At 54.1% G+C, this 16429-nt stretch overlaps 1 protein-coding gene across 2 annotated transcripts in view; it reads right to left on the reverse strand.

Moving 5' to 3' along the window:
• Window positions 1–16429, reverse strand: part of MYO9B (myosin IXB) — an 82920-nt gene that overhangs the window by 41050 nt on the left and 25441 nt on the right. The gene's annotated exons all lie outside the window — the stretch shown is intronic.

Here is a 16429-nt window from a genome sequence, read left to right on the forward strand (position 1 = left end):
AACAGTTTCATCGGCCTGCGGCCAGGCCTGTACACTCACGGCTCGCCTGCAGCTGCTTTCATGCTCGAGCAGCTGAGTAACGATGCTAGAGACCGTTCTGGCCTGTAAGGCTGAACGTATTTACTGGGTGGCCCTTTCCAGAAGGAGTTTGGTGGGCCCTGGGCTGATGCGGGCTGTGGGCCCCAGGAGAAGAGGAAGCGGGCTTGGTGGAGAGCAGAAGCGGAGACAGGTCCCCGCCTGGAGGGGTTCTGTGATTCTGTGGGAGGACAAGCCGGTTCACTACGAATTTTTTGACTGGGATGAAGCTGGCATCATATAAAATTAACCATTTAAACATCAACAATTCAGTGGCATTTAGTACAGTCACAACGTTATGTAACCATCACCTCCATCTAGTTCCAGAACATGTCCATCACCCCAAAAGCGGACCCCCCCCCATCTCCATTAGCTGTCACTCCCCATCCCCCCTCCTGCCTCCCCCAGCCCCTGGCAGCCACCAGTCTGCTTTCCGTCGCTATGGATTTGTCTGTCCGGGATATTTTGCCTAAGTGGGAGCATACATTATGTGGCCTTTTGTCTCGCTTCCTTCACTCAGCAGGATGCTTCTGGGGTTCACTCTCATTGCGGCATGAATCAGGGCTTTATTCCCAATATGTAGAGGAAAGTATGCACAGTGCATGGAGTCTGTGACTCAGTGGGGTCCCCCCTGGGGCTCCTATGTGTCCACCACCCAGATTAAGACACAGAACACACGCTGCTCAGGTTCTTGGGGTGATGCCCCTCTCCATGAAGTACCCAACACCCCTGAGGGGTGGACAGGGAAAGGGTATGAAGAAAAAGCCTCGGGGGGGGGGGGACGCAGGGCAGGGAAGGTGCTGGGGGCGGTTTCTCTGTTTCAGGGAGCAAGACGCTGGCAGAGGTGGGAGTGGTGGGGCTGGGCAGGGGAGGGGAGAAAGACAGAAGCGATTATAGAGCCAGGCGCTCAGCTGTCCAAGCCCTTGTGGCTCCAGGGGCCGAAGAAGGGGTGGCCTGGGGGGCGGGGTGATGCCCTGCTCACACGCAGAAAGGGAAGCTTGGTGGCCACGAGAAGGGCCAACAATGTTCTAGTTTGAGAAGGCTGAGCTGCGTGGGAGGCTATGCAAGCATGAGGGCAGTGGGGAGGAAGTGGCAAGGCCACTATCAAGGTTTGCAGGGGTGGTGGGGCTGAGCGTGGGTGTCTGAGGGTCCAGTGGGGCAGAGGGAGGATGGCAGGGTGGGGAGAGATGGTCAGGCTTGCAGGGGACCCAGGAACCAGGAGACGTGCTAACCCAGAGAGGAACTGGGATTTTCTTAAAGGCTTCGTTCTGCAGGGAAATGAACGCAGGGGGATCAACGATCAGAGCTTCTGGTGTGGCAATCCAAAGGCAGAAGCCCCATAAAAAAGCGTCTGCTGGGGGAAGGCCCGGGACACTTCCTTTGGCTCCGTTCCACAGAGTTCTGGAACAAGACAGTGGCACCAGACCCCAGGAATGGGCCCTGAGGCAACAGCCAAGTCACCCAGCAAGAGTGTTAACAATGAAGGAGGAGCCCCAGAGAGGAAACCTGGCCCAGTGGTGCAAGGCGGGGATGTGCTCCGGGCAGGGTGGTGGCCTGGCACTTTCGGTGGGGAGTGGGCCTCCTGGAGGCAGAACCCTGTCTGAGGAGGCACGTTCCCGAGTCAAGACAGCGGCCACAGGGCCCCCTTCTCTTCACAAATGCTTCCTTAGGACCTGTCCGTGGCCAGGTTTTGAAAGTCTCTGGAGGGTTGGATTAAACACAGAAGCTCTTGAGCCAGTGGCAACGACCACGTCCTGACTTGTGAGACAGAGTCCCTGGCCGGTGGCTGGGTAACAGCAGCTGGTGGCCAGGCCTGGGTCTGCCTGGTTTCCCAAGTGCCAATGGAACCCAGTGCAGGGTCCTCGGCCTTGGCCCTGCCGATTGGTGGGGTCCTGTGCACTGTGGGGTCCGAGCAGCGGCCCCAGCCTCCACCTGCCAGAGGCTGCAGTGTCTGCGACAACCAGAAATGTCTCCAGAGCTGCCCTGCTGAGTGGCGCTGTACACACGGACGGAGCGTTAAAGAGGTCTGTAGGGTCTGGTGTTTGAGGGCTCTGGGGCCCCTCATCCTGTCGTGAGGATCTCCCATGGGTGCTACAGGCCCGAGGAGTCCTGTGAGGAAGAAAACTGTCTTTCTAGGTTTAATCTCTGGTTTCCCTCAAGTTCAGCCTCAGAACTGTGTTTTTTTTGTCTGGAGTAAAGCCCAGGGCCTCTTGCCGTTCTGCTCCGGGAATCGGCAGGCAACAGGTCTGTTTCCTGCTTTCATTCTAGGCTCACGAGACCCCCATGGGGTTCCATCTGAGCTGGGGACAGGCCTGGCCCTCCCCCTGCTCGGAACGAAAATAAACTCCGCGAGCAAGCCCTCCTAACGACAAGCAGATGGCTCGGGATGCCCAAGCCTGGGTGGGCTCCTTCCCGGGGGAACAAGCTTCTTTCTGTGCTGGGGCCCCTGCACCATCCGGGTCCAGGGCCCGCTGCAGAGACCCCCCCCTTTCCTCCCCACCCTGCAACGTGCCAGCGCCTCCCAAAGACCCACGCCAGCCCCCGTTTTGAACTCGGGGCAAGACTCCATGGGATTTCTAAGGAAACAGTCGGGGCTGGTGTCTTGTGGACCACAAGAGGGAATGTCTTCGGGATGCGAGGGCCCCCCACCAGCCCCGCGCAGCCCAGGCTTTGTTGGGGGGGGGCAGTGACCTCATGCGTCTGGTATGCGGTTTCAGCACACTGCGACTTTTCAAAGCCAGTCTAAAAATATCCGGTTGCTGCTATTATATGTCCGAGGAGGAGGAAATGCTGGCCTGGCGCTCACAGCCAGGGGAGCTGTTCTGTAGCTGCTCCTGGGGGCCGATGGGCGCGCGCACGGCCTCAGAGCGCAGGGGAGCACAGGGGAGGCTGGGGAGCCCAGCAATCCTGTGGGGCCTGGGGTGGACGGGCGGGAGGAAGAGGGATCCAGGCGCCAGCAGTGATGGGATGTCATCTGGCACTGGAGTTGTGGAGGCCACGTGCTAATGCTGTCTTCCCACCAGGCCAGAAAACCCACAGTGCTGGCAAAATGCTACAGGACAAAGGCGTCCACTTTCTTGGAAGCACTTTTTCCTCCTTATATAACATAAATTACATATTTCTAATATAAGTTGCATGCTTTGGGAAAAACAAAACAAAACCGAATCATGATAGAAGAAAAAAAAGAAACATAAAGAGACAAGTCTATAGCTCAAAATCCTCCAAGCACGGTTTCTAGGTAAAACTAACAGAGAAGCCACACACCCACCCCTTCTTCTGACGGGGCAGATGATCCTGGGCCGGCGGGTGGGTGGGCTGCTCACCCCCCACCCCAAGGATGACAAGAGCTGGGGGGAACCTCTGACTTTCTTCCAACTGTCTTTGTCTTTTGAGGTTCTTCTAGGAAATTCAAAAAGATTTCTGAACTTGGAGTAATTGAGGTTGGGCATCCAGAAATTTTATAAGGTGCTTTTTTTTTTTAAATCTCAATAGGATGCCGCCTCTGCTCTAGGCTGAATCGTTCGGTAAACATTTTAGGGAGAAGGGTGGTAACATCACAGGATGATCCGTTGAGAGTCCAGTCCCAGGGTGGGTGCTACGGGGCTTCTGACTCTCTGTTTTGCTTCTACTCTTCTGAGAGACAGGTGTGCCCCATTTCAGATGAGGAAACTGAGGCAGAGAGAGAGGCCTGCTAACGTCCCTGAAGTCTGAGGGCAGGCAGGCAGGTGACACGACCCTGGGTTCGAACCCAGTGCCCTCCCTCACTCCCAGCCCATGCTCCATGCATTGGTCTCTCAGTCCCCACAGCCTGGGGCCTTTTGGGGCGCCTGCCTGCCCTGGCCGAGGCCACTCCCCCTTGGGCCTGGTGACCAGGCAGATGGGACACCAGAGCCCTTTCTAAGCTTACACCTGGTCTCTGGTGCATCCCACACAAAAATCAAACGAGCCTGGATGGCCGCGTTAGGCAAACTGTTTTTGCTTTCAGATTTCAGAGCCTGAAAGCCCCATGGGATGAGCTCATGAAGGCAAATGCGCTAGCCTTATCTCCCGTGTGGACAGGTGAGCCCCAAGTTGGGAGTCCCCTGTGGAGAAGTCCCCCAGCCTCACCACCCAGGGTGGCTGTCCTTCCAGCCAGGCTGAGGGGGCCTAACCCAAGATAACTCCATTGCCACCTAGATTTACCCGTGGCCACCCTTTCTCAGAGGGAAGTTCTAGATCATTCTAATGGCTTTGTCTTGGTTTCGGGGTCAGCTTTCTGTTCTCCTGATCTTCTAGCCCCAGGGACCTCACTTCCCAAGTGTTTGTGAGGCTTTGGCGCGTGTGGTCTCATTCACTCAATCGTTCGTTCCTTCCTCCCTCCATACTTCTGCTTGATAACAATTTACTGATTGGCTGCTGTGTGTCTGGAACTGTTGTAGCTTCAGAGAGGCCCCCGCAGAGTGAGGCCTCTGTCCCTGCTCAGACCACGTGCCCCACGGGACTTCTGGATCTCTCGTGCCCAAGCCCAGACCAGGCGTGGAGATGGAGGAGTGACTGGGGCTGTGGGGACGGGCTTCCGCTGGTGAAAGAACATTAGCACGTATGAGGCAACAGTGAAGCCTGAAGATGGGGCCAGATGAGACTGTCTCCCCCTTGCCGGCCTGCAGGAGCCATTTTGTTCCAGTCATGGGTGGGGGTGGGGAGAACGTGACATTGGGAGCGACTGGAGGTTGGTGGTGGCAGGCGGGGGCAGACTTATTTTTCTCCACAGTATTCTCCGTGTTCCGGGGATACTCTGCCATGTGCAACAGCACTCGGCCTGTGCCCATTGACAGGCTGTGCCCCCTTGGGGACCCAGACGATGGTCAGACGTGGCAGGAGGCACCCTGGGAGCTGTCTCATGGGCCTGATGGGAGCACAGAAGCTGGACAGGCAGTGTCTCTGCCCAGGTGGCCCACAGATCGAGGAGCCTGGAGGGTCTGCTCTGCCCCCCGGTGCTGAGCAAACAGCCAGGGGCATCCACTTGAACCTGGGGCTTTCCTGTGTGGAACTGCTGGGAAAATAACGATGCGTGGGGTGGAGGGCTCCTTCTGGCAAGGAGCCCAAGCAAAAGGTTCTGTCTGCAAGGGCTCCCAGTGGGTCCCGGTGGCCGGGGGGAGGGTTTGAATTGGTTCATTGCTCTTGGGTTTCAGATTCCTCTCCTGCGAAGTGAGAGAGAGAAAACCTCGGACTATCCGGGTTGTTTAAAGATGAAATGAGACTATGGGACCCAAGGGCTGACAACCTTGTCCTGCAAAAGGCCACGTAATTAATATCCGGGGTTTTGTCAAAATGACCCGACTCTGCCATTGTGGCCCGAAGCAGGGACGGACAGTCTGTATGCTAATGGAACTTGGCCGTGTGGAGAGCACCTTCCTGACGTCCGGCGGGGTGGGGCAGTCTTGGGCTCTGATCTCCACCAAGGTTGGCAAATTACGGCCAGCTAGCTGTTTCTGTATGGTCCACGAGCGAAGCATGGTTTTCACACTTTTTAACACTTGAAAAAAAAATAATCAAAAGACTATTTCACAACGCATGAATACAATACACTATTCAACCTCCACAGTTTGCAAATTCCCTTTGTGAATAAAGTTCCGCTTGGCATATAGCTACGTCTGTATAGCTATGTCTGTTTACGTGTGGTCCGTGCCTGCTCTCGGACCACAGCAGCAGAGCTGAAAATACGGACCCTGGGGTCCTTTCCAGGACAGGCCACTGCTCGAGGAGCTCTCTGTTCCACGGGCAGGAGAAGAGTCTGACACGCGGACACAGGGCAGGTGAACATGAGAGGGTGTGAGCATCGGCGGGATTGACCGGTCTCCCAGGGCACATCGGGGACCTGGAGAAGCAGGACCTTAAAGCACGAAGGGGAGGGAGGAATGGGCCAGCAAGATCACAGGAGGTGCGGAAGTGAGAAATACAGCTGAAGCACTTTCCAGAGAACTGTCATACAGGGAGCGGGGGCCGGTTCTAAAGAGGGAAGATGCTGGGCGAGGACAAGGATGACGATGAGAAGGGGGTGGTAGTGAGAGGACGGTGGCTGGGGGGGGTGGGAGATAGGACCCTCCCCCCACCTGCCACCACTGCCAGCCTGCCCAGGTGGCACTATTGGCTCTGTGGGTCTGTGGGTGTGGGGCAGGAAGTGGAGGGGTCACATCCAACCTCATGGCTCCCAATTTTCAGATGAGGAAGTGGAGGCTTTCCAGGGCCCTGCTGACACCTGGTCTCTGCCTGGATTCTGTTTCCTTCCTGTTGCCCATGGGACTTGGGGGCACCCAGCAGGCTCTCGACAGACAGTTGCTGGATGGACAGGGGAAGGGACAGCAGACATCTGCAGAAAGCCAAGTGACAATGCGATGGGACGCTCGGTCTACCTCCGTGCCCCCAGTTTTTAATGGGTTCTGTCACTCTTATCTGCACTGGCACCAATGTCCAGTTCAGACAGAAACACTGAAAACCAGCAAAGGCTCCTGGAACCAGAACAGGCTCTTTGAAATGGATAAATTCCTCCCAAGGGCCAAAGTTTCAAGCAAACCATGCTGGGGCATGGGATCAGGCAATCTTAAAAAAAAAAAAAAAGGAAGAGGAAGATGAAAAAGAACCCAAGTATGAAACAAGTTATTGTATCTGATATTTCACTAAATTTTTGTTTAGGTTATAATGAAACCACATGGCAGATCACAGAGAGTAAAGAACAGATCAAGCTTTGATGGGAAGAGCCTTGCTTGGTTCTTAGGGCATCTAAAACATTTGAGGAATTCATCAGGATCCCCGAGGGCTCATCTCATCCATTTCCACAGGCAAATCATTCTCTCTGGGGTTTACTTGGTTCTTTTTCTCAGGTTTTTGAGCTGGGAAACTAACTCACTTACTTTCATTCACTCTTATTTATGAATATAAAGTGCTTATGGCTACAAATTGCCCTCTTGGTACTGCTTTACATAGTCCTGTGGATTCTGATAACATAAAGTTCCGGTCATGGATTTTTAGGAAATCTGTAATTTTGGTTTATAGATCCCCCTTCATCCAAGAGCTGTTTTACAGAGATTTACAGTTTCTTTCTGAAAGAAATTTCCATGTGCAAGGGCCTTTGAAGAATTAATTTCTAGTTTCACTGCATTGTTAAGAGTGCTGCTTGTCATAGTTCTTACTTTTGGAAGTTCTAGATGCTTTCTCCATGGCCTGATAAAGGAATGAGTCTAGTGAATGCTCCACGAATATTTCTTATCTATTATCTTATAGTCCATAGATCTACTTAAACACATGGCTTGGGCATATTATTGGGCATATAATATTGCTGCCGATTTGCTGTCCACTTAACGAGTCTCGTGCTACGTGTTTATGGCTGTTTCTCCCAGAATCTTCTAGAATTTCCACTTGGTGAAGGCAGCAGCTGTGTTGTTTGGTGCACAGAAAATGCCAACTATTATACTTTAAGTGTAAATTGAGGTTTTAGGTCTTATGAAGAATCTTCTTTGTCACATTAACTTCCAGAGCTCTGAACTCTGCCTCCTCTGTGTCCAAGGAGGAGGACATGTTTGCTCCTGTTTCCATCTGCCTGCTACATCTGGGCCTGTCTTTTCATTTTTGGCTCCCTGAACTGCTTTGGTTTAGGTGTGCCTTGTTCACTCAGCAAGGCAGGAACCCAGCTTTGTGAGCCAAGCTGAAAATCCTCTCCTTTTAATAGGCAGATGACAGACTCATTCCCTTCTGAAGCCCAGGCTGATTAGCTCTCTTCCCCACCTGCTGCTCGTTGGTGTGGCTGAGTGACTGGAGTCAGACCAATTGCCCGGGTCACCTGATGACTTCCTGAAATCCTGCGCCTCTTGCAGGACTTTTCAAAATCACTTTGCAGCTGATTTGCGTGGCGTTTGTGGGGGCAGGAGGCGCCTGGAATAGAGCACGCTCCAGGGCTGCTGAGCTTGGCGGAGACTGTGAGTAGAGGACCCATTTTGTAAGTGGGTTGTTCATTATGGAAGGCTTCATCTTGGGGGGATGACTGCCTCCCTACCCAATTCACAAATGGCACAGACTCTTGTGCCAATGATGAGAAGAGCAAAGGTGTCTGGTACCTTCTATGCAGCAAAGCCAAGCATTTGCATACATGAGGAAATGTGAGCTCCCAGGGGGGCGCTAGAGGGTCTCCAGAGCATCTCCCCATTCTTCTGCAGGCACTATACACTCTCTCCACATCCCTAGGGAAGGGGCTGCCTTTGAACCCATCCTCCATACCTGGGGTGGACAACCCTGTCATGGTGGGGCTCCCTGCTGACAGCAGTGGGGAATCAGAATTGCCAAGACTTTAGTGGCCGCTTCCCTCACAGCAAGTCACCACTACTGTGACACTCTGTGGGGTTAGGGAGGAGAGAAAAGGTGGACACCCCAACTATGAGCTGGGGGGCTTGTTAAAGATTCAGAGTCTTGGGCCCCATCCTAGACCTGCAGCATTTCTGGAAAGGCCAAGGAATCTAAATTCTTAAACCAGAGCCCAAGGTGTCCTTCTGATTCAAGGAAGGATGAGAACTATGGCTTTAGGGTTTGTTATGAGAAGGAAGTACCTCTAGGGGAGGTGTGAGAGGTCCAAGTTCAGTTTGCCAGGGTTTCTTCCCTGAGATTTACTGTGAACATCTCATCACGGTGGTAGGAGCTTATCTGAGCCCTTGGGTGTCTTTTTATGAAAGATATAAACTTTTTTTGGGGAAAGATATAAACTTTTAATTTTAATTTTAGAATAGTTTTGGATCTACAGAAAGTTGTAAGAATATTTCAGCAAATTCCTGTGTACCTCACATTCAGTTTCCCCTATTTTTTTGGTTTAAGATTTTATTTATTTATTCCGGGGGAGGGAGAGAGAGAGAGAGAGAGAGAAGGAGCAGAGGGAGAGGGTCAAGCAGACTCTGCGCTGAGCATGGAACCTGAGCCAAAACCGAGAGGTGGACACCTAATTGAAGGAGCCACCCAGGTGCCCCCAGTTTCCCCTATTAAAGTTACCTTTGACACAACTAACAAACCAATACTGATTGGTAAACTGTTATTAACTGAGTCTACGTTTTATTCAGATGTCTTCAGTTTTGCCCAAACATCCCTGTTCGGTTCCAGGATCCCAGCCAGCATTCCCTATCACGTCATCCTGTCTCCTCGGGGTCTCCAGATCAGGTTTCTCAGCCCTTCCTTGTTTTTGAGACCTGGAAGGTTCTGAGGACTGGCTGGGTATTCTGCGAAAGGGTCTTCAGTGTGGGTCTGTCTGAGGCTTCTCTCCCACCACCTGTCTTTGTAAACGGTTTTATTGGCACACGGCCCCCCATTCATCTCTGGATTATCTGTGCCTGCTTTTGCTCTATGAGGTCAATGCCAAGTCCTTGAGACACAGACTGCATGGTTCTAAAATCTGGAAATATTGACTATGGAGGCCTTGGTAGAATCAGCTTGCGGAATGAGAGTCCAAGTCCCTCTATAAGGGCGGTGACCCCACCCAGGATACAGACCCTGGAGCAGCCAAGGCCAACTGACTCTGGCCAACTTTCCCATCGCTCAGCATCTGGAACTTTAGCAGTTAGCATAAGGAAATGTTCCAAGCAGGCTTCCACGGACAGAAGAGTAGGCTGGATAGAACATTAGAGACATTTGCCTCCCTTGTTGGAGAAATTCCGTTTAAGGATCCTGTGTGGCCTGTTCTTTAGGGATGGGGCTCAGGGAGATGGAGACGCTCAGGTGTGCCTAAAGCCACCGAAGAGGCCAGAGCCAGCGGGACTCTAGGCTCGAGGATGTCTGGGCTCCTAAGAAGTTGCGTCTGGAGAATTTGGCCTGAGACTTGTACTCATTATAACCCTCCCTGCTCTAGCTACTGATGGCAGCAGGATGTAAGATCTATGGGAGGGGACCAGATGGGGGAACGTAGCGGGTCCCCATGGGTCGTGTTCCAGATAGGCAGAGACCACTCTGCGTTTCCATTTTAACTGTGAAGTTCATATGACGTCAGATTCACCATTTTAACCATTTTAATGTGCAATTCGGCGGCCTCTGGTATGTTCGCCATGTTGTGGCGACTGTCACCTCTATCTAGTTCCAGAACATTTCATCACCCCAAAAGAAGACCCCGTCCCCATGAGCAGTCACTCCCCGTCCCCCTCCCTCAGCCCTGGCAATTCCTAATCTGCTTTCTGTTTCCTGCACTTGCCTGTTCGGGACATATGTGGATGGGATCACAGATTATATGGCCTTTCGTGTCTGGCCTCTTTTACCCAGCATGGTGTTTTCGTGGTTCATCCACATTACAGCAGGTGTCCGTGACTTATTCCTCTTTGTGACTGAGTGATCTCCACTGTATCCCCTCAACACCCTGTCCTGCCTTGGTGGGTGACTCAATCTGCGCTGGGTCTGTGGGGAACCATGAATGGTGCTGACCTGAGCCCAGGAGGACCACGCTGTGTGCTGCTGGCTCTGTGGCAGGACTCTGCGGGCTACGTGACATTCTAGACCTTTGACTCTCCCAGAAGGCCTTGGGGTGGGACTTAGCCAGATTACTTGGGGCAAGGGCATTCGAGACTGAGGGTGCAGTGCATGCAAAGGTCCTGGGGTGAGAGATGAGGAAGGAGACAGAGCAGAGAGGTCACCTTGCCGTGAGTCACACAGCATGTGGGCAGCTGAGCTGGGCTAACTGGTCCTGCTCCTGTCTTCCTGGCTTCCTGGCAGGGGCAGCTCTGAAGTCTGAAGTCTGGCAGGCAGTAAATTTTGGCACAAGGGGGCGTGGTTATATACGGAAGGGAAAGGACTGGTCTGGGCACTTGGGCAGAACTGAAGATGTTCCCTCTGGGGCTGTGTGTCCTTGTCATCTTCTCTCTCCCCACCGCGGCTCACCATCTCTCAACTCCAGCAGACTGCTTGCCCTTGGCACTGCTGGCCTTTGGGGCCAGGCCCTTCCGTGTGGAGGGGGCTGCCCTGTGCACTGGAGGGCCAAGCAGCACCCCTGGCTTCTGCCCACGAGATGCCAGTCTGCAGATGTGGTCAAAAGTGCCCTCAGGACAGAATCACCCTGGCTGAGAACTGAGCCTGGGACTCCGTTAAAAAATCAGCTGTCCCGGAGAACGTGCAGTCAGAGATGGCTCAACGGAACTCTACGTTCTCAGGGGTCACCTTATGGGGGTGACGACACCACATAGCATCCCCTGAGGGCCCACCTCACGGAGGACTCTAGGCCTGGTATCTGCTGCCGAGCGGTGCCACCTCCCCTCCCCTCCCTGCAAGAAAAGCCGGTCGGCAACCCCAGGCTGGGGTCCCCGGGCTGGTCAGTAGCTGGGCAGGTGACCACGAGCCTCAGGTAACTGGGGTCTTGCAGGGCTTGGCCTTGGCAGCTGGCTGTGGCCAGTTGGTGGCTGACGGACAAAGAGGACATTTTAGAGGGTGGCTTTCCAGACGCTGGGGATGGGGCACTGGAGTCCCTCCATCCTGGATAATAGCTAGGAAATGAATCGGCTGCCGGGCCGTGTGGTTGCTTCTGGCCCAGCTGCATTCCCGCCCTGAACACCAAGGCAGATGTAGCTGGTAGATGGACAGATGTTCCCCGGCCCCATCCAGTCCTGGTGCAGCACAGTGTCCAGAACATTCGGAAAGGGCGGTGGCTGTGGCAGGGGTGTCCCAGGCCTGAGCTCTCCTATGCCTTTTAATCAACCTTTCCTGTAAATTCCAAGGAGGCCTTTCTGGGTGCTTAAAATACAGCCCATAATTTCACTTTTCTCTTAGACACAGCGTTCCCAAAAATGTAAGTGCCCCTTTTGTCTAAAATACCCTTCAATGGCCGCACAGTGTCAGGGCCCTGCACTTTTTTAAGGCAGCAGACCAGAAAGGCAGCCCCAGATCCGTAGGGCACAGGAGGGACGAGAGCATCAGTGAGACCCGCCTTCCCGATGGTCACCCCTTCCCTGGAGCGTCTCCGCAAATCCCTGCCCCTGCCACCATTGCCATAGGACACTCCTATGTTCTCCTTACCTCCCCCAGACACCCTCTCATCTTTCTGCAGTCCCTCCTACTTTGCAGCTGGGCTGAGTCCCCTGACTGTCTGTCACCCCACCTCTCTCCCCTGTCTCTGATCTGGGTGGCTCCTGGTAGCGGCTCCCTATATTCTGCCTCTCGGGACATCCTTGCAGTGATGGGGCAGTACCCGTACCGCTGGTTTGCATGAAGCCCCGGGGCTGGGAATGCGGCTAGCCCCACCCTGGGCCACCAGAAACTCATCCTCATGCTCCTCTCTCTGGCTGAGTCATCCTGCCCCAGCTGTGAGCTCCAGCGAGGCTGCGGGGCACACGTCTGACACCTCAGACGCCAGCTAGCTTCCTTCAGCAGTGCCCGAGCCCTGCGTGCACACTTCCGGCCCGGCCCCATCAGCTCTGGTGCCTTCGTGCTGCTTCTCCGAGCAGCTCCTGGAGGATCTAGGGATTGTTGTGGGGGTAGTGGGGGGCGTCCAGGTGGGAATGGGGTCTCTCACTCTGTGACCCGGGCAGACGGCAATGCCCTGCAGGCAAGGGTGCAGGAGGCCTCAGGGCCCATGGTACAGCTGGAAACCCTCCGAGGGGCCTCCGGGAGGGTACAAGGCCCTGTGGAGGCCCCACACGGCCCCCACCACCCTCAGTCAGAGCTCAAAGATGCTGGCTATTAAAGCACTCTCGGTTGCCTGTGGGACACAGAGTGGGAGAGCCTGAGAGCAAGAAGCCCCGTACAGAGCCCCAGGCTGGAGCTGGCCGTGCTGAACTTTCTGGAATATCTACATCCCAGTCCTCCTTTCCTGACCCCTCCAAACCACTTTAAGACTGTATAGTTCTGGGGTGCCTGAGTGGCTCAGTCGGTTAAGCGTCTGCCCCACATCCTGCCCAGAGTCCTGGGATCGAGCCCCACATCGGGCTCCCTGCTCAGAGGACAGCCTGCTACTCCCTCTCCCTCTGCCCCTTCCCTCTGCTCGTGCTCTCTTGCTGTCTCTCAAATAAATAAATACAATCTTAAAAAAAAAAAAAAAAAGACTCTACGGTTCTGACTCCAGTTCTGCTGTGTGGGTTTTTTTCTCCCACACCAAGCTCTCCTCCAACATCGGCTGGGTGTCCTACGATTCAACTGAATTCTGACACTGTTTCCCCTGAGACAGTAGTAGCTCTCACAGGTTAAGGTCTCAGTCCTCCAAAGGCTGCACACTCCCCCCTTCGGAGGCCAACTGGAAGGTTGTTACCCATGCTTCCGACTGAATGGCTATCCGTCAGAGGTTCCTACACCCCCCTCTTCGGGGTTGATGAATTTGCAAGAGCGATTCGCAGAACCTGGGAAACCAGTTTACTCGCTCTATTTCCGGTTTCTTATAAAAGGTTATAGCTCAGGACTAGCCAGATGGAGGAGACGCATGGGGCAGGGTATGAGGGACGCGCCACGCCATGTCCAGAGCACGCCACCCTCCCAGCACCTCCACGGAGTCACCAGCTTAGAAGCCCTTGACTCCCTCCCTTTGCGTTCTTCCAGAGGCTTCCTCACATAGGCACGGCGGGTTAAATCATTGGCCGTTGCTCACTGATTTCAACCTCTGGCTCCTCTTCCCCTCCCCAGAGGTCAGGGGCCCGGCTGAAAGTTCCAACCCTTTAATCACGTGGTTGGTTCCCCTGGCAACCAGCCCCCATCCTTAGGTGCGTTCCAGAAATCACCTCGTTGATATAACCGCCTTGTTATTCTCATCACTTAGCAAATTCTAAGGGTTTTCAGAGTTCTGGGCCAGGAACAGGAGTTAAACCAAACATATACTTATTACAGGTCACAATACTACACACTCCGCTATGGGTAGATGTTTACGGACGCATGTGTCTACACCTGGCGTGGATATAAAATGCAGAAAGATATCGGTTGGTGATAGCAGTTCTCTGGAATGAGGGTGGGAACCTGGTTTCCTACATTTGAGTACAAAGAGCTGAGCAGAGAGTGAGAAGAGGGCATGAATAAAGTTAACTGTGGCAAGTTCCAGAATGTTCTACGTGAACGTCCAGGTATGAGGGGTCAGCTAACCTTTCTTATAGAGGGTCAAGTGGCAGACATGTTTGGTTTTGTGGGCTCTCTGGTTGTCTCTGCTGCAAAGGCTCTGTGCTCAGCCTCTGTGAAAGGCAGGGTGAAAATCCACCACAGACAATACATAAATGAGGAGGCATGGCTGTGTGCCAATAAAACTTTATTTATAGCAACAGGTCCTGGCAGGTTTAATCTGCGGGCTATAGTTTGCCAATTCCTGCTACGTACAAAAAGAAATTATACTTCAAATAAGGAAAAAAGACACTTTAGACGACAACGACGACGACGCAGCAACAGCATTTTATGAAAAAAAGCAAAGGAAAGCACCTGGGTAGAACAAAAAGCAGTGACAAAATGTGTCATGATTTTGCCGAACTGGGGCAGAGAACCACACGTGCTCCCCAGCGGTACAAACCATGATGGAGGGCCTGGTGGGCTTCCTGTCGGGGAGACACTTGAAGAAGACATGAGGCAAACCACAACCAACACTTGCTGTTAGGTTCTTAAAGTCACACCGGGAGGACAGGGGGAGGGATGACAGAATTCCAGGGCTTAGGAAGCAGCCCGAACCACAACAGAAGCCCACTCACGTACTCTCGTGGAGGTCCCCTAGGATCATACCCACAGGGAGCAAGCGTGTGACTTCTCGGCTCTGGGGGGCCTTGAGTGGGACAACTGCATTTTTTGGTTATCGATGAGCAGCTCTTAAAATATCCCTTTTAAGATGTCACTCAAGGGCCACCTCCAAGGCCAAACCCAAGTGTATTTAGGTGGCAACAAGGACTCGAGGTGATTTCTGGTCTCAGGGCGGGGCAGGTGGGGGGCTGTGACCATTTGGGAGGCTCTGGCTGAAGCAGCACCGGCCTCCTCTTTCCGGGAATGACCAAGAAAGCCAGCAGGAGACTGGACCCCTGCCTGCCAGCCGCCCTGAGTGCCGGGGCTGAATATAGTGGATGTGTAAGTACAATGGCGTAATGTTACCAAAAAAAAGAAGAAAAAAAAATCTGAAGCTATTTGGGCATAAAACACCCGTGCCACTGAAATCGTTCTTGGCATGCAGTCAACCTAAAACTGACTGTCAGTGGGGGCGACTCAGCCCCACCGGGGGACACCTGGTGATGCCTGGACACTGCTCTGGTTGTCCTGACCGGGGTGGGGACTGCTCCTCGCACGTGATGGATCGAGGCCAGGTTTGCTACTCAACGTCCTACAGCATATAGAATGGCTCTTACGACGGGGAGTGATCCAGCCCCACGCGGGTGGCCTCCATCTCTGTGTGTTTCTGTCTGCCAGGTCTGAGGCTGACCCCACACGACCCCACATAGGCGTTGCTCATCCTCTTGGCCCCCGCGGGCTTTGCCCTGCCCCACCCCCTTCCTGCTCCAAGTTCTGGCTTTAGCTCCTACCTTCCTTCAGGCTGCTCTGCCAACCTGGACCCCCTGCTCCCGCCAATGACTGACTCCCCCAGACATCCCAGGGAGGCCATACTGGGGACAGAATCAGCCAGAGATTTGACTCCTTGCTCTGTGTACCGACCCGAGGGGGACCCACCTGCCTCCTGGACTCTCAGCAGCTCGGGCTCTAGCACCTTCTCTCATTCTTGCACCACCCAATCTCCCTATAAGGCCCACTGCCCCGGGATTCCACCCCGGCTCTCCTTTCCCCTCCCCTGTTGATGGCTGACTGTCCGCATTGGTGACCTTCCAGCCACCCGGCCTCAAGGATGGCCCAGAACAGCTCGAGCTGGCGTGTGGTGGATGCCTTCCGGGAGCTCTAAGTCTGTCCCACTCCACCGGCTAAGCTGCATGCCCACTCCAGCTCATCCCCAACTCAGGAGTGTCTGGGGACTCCAGCCCAAGGCCCAAGGTGGCCTGTGCACCCAGACTCGGCCCTGGACTTGTCTGGTCAGCATACCTCCCTCTAGAGCATCCCATGCTGCTGTCCTAGGCCCTCTCTAGCCCATGCCCCACCCCCTACCAGCAGCAAGCTTCCCCTCGATGGACCCAAAGAACAAGTGTTCTTAGGACTCTCACCCCAGAACACCTCCACATCCATGTCCAATAAACACAACCCGGCTCTGGGGGCCCTCAGATCTGGGAAGGGGAGGGGTACCGGATAAAGGCTGCTGCTGCCCCAAACACGTCTCCTGCTGCAAGGGCTCTGGCTCTTCCTTTGTGGGTGTGCAACACCACCCCTTCCCTCCTTGCTCCCCATCCTGGGCCTCCTCCCTGCTGCGTGGCCCATGCCCTGAAGAGGGCCCCTGGAGGTCTGTCCTTGGCCACCTGTCCCTTTCTCAACCCTGGCT

The sequence above is a fragment of the Martes martes genome (genome assembly GCF_963455335.1).
Source record: "Martes martes genome assembly, chromosome: 1".
NCBI classification, from domain to species: domain Eukaryota; kingdom Metazoa; phylum Chordata; class Mammalia; order Carnivora; family Mustelidae; genus Martes; species Martes martes.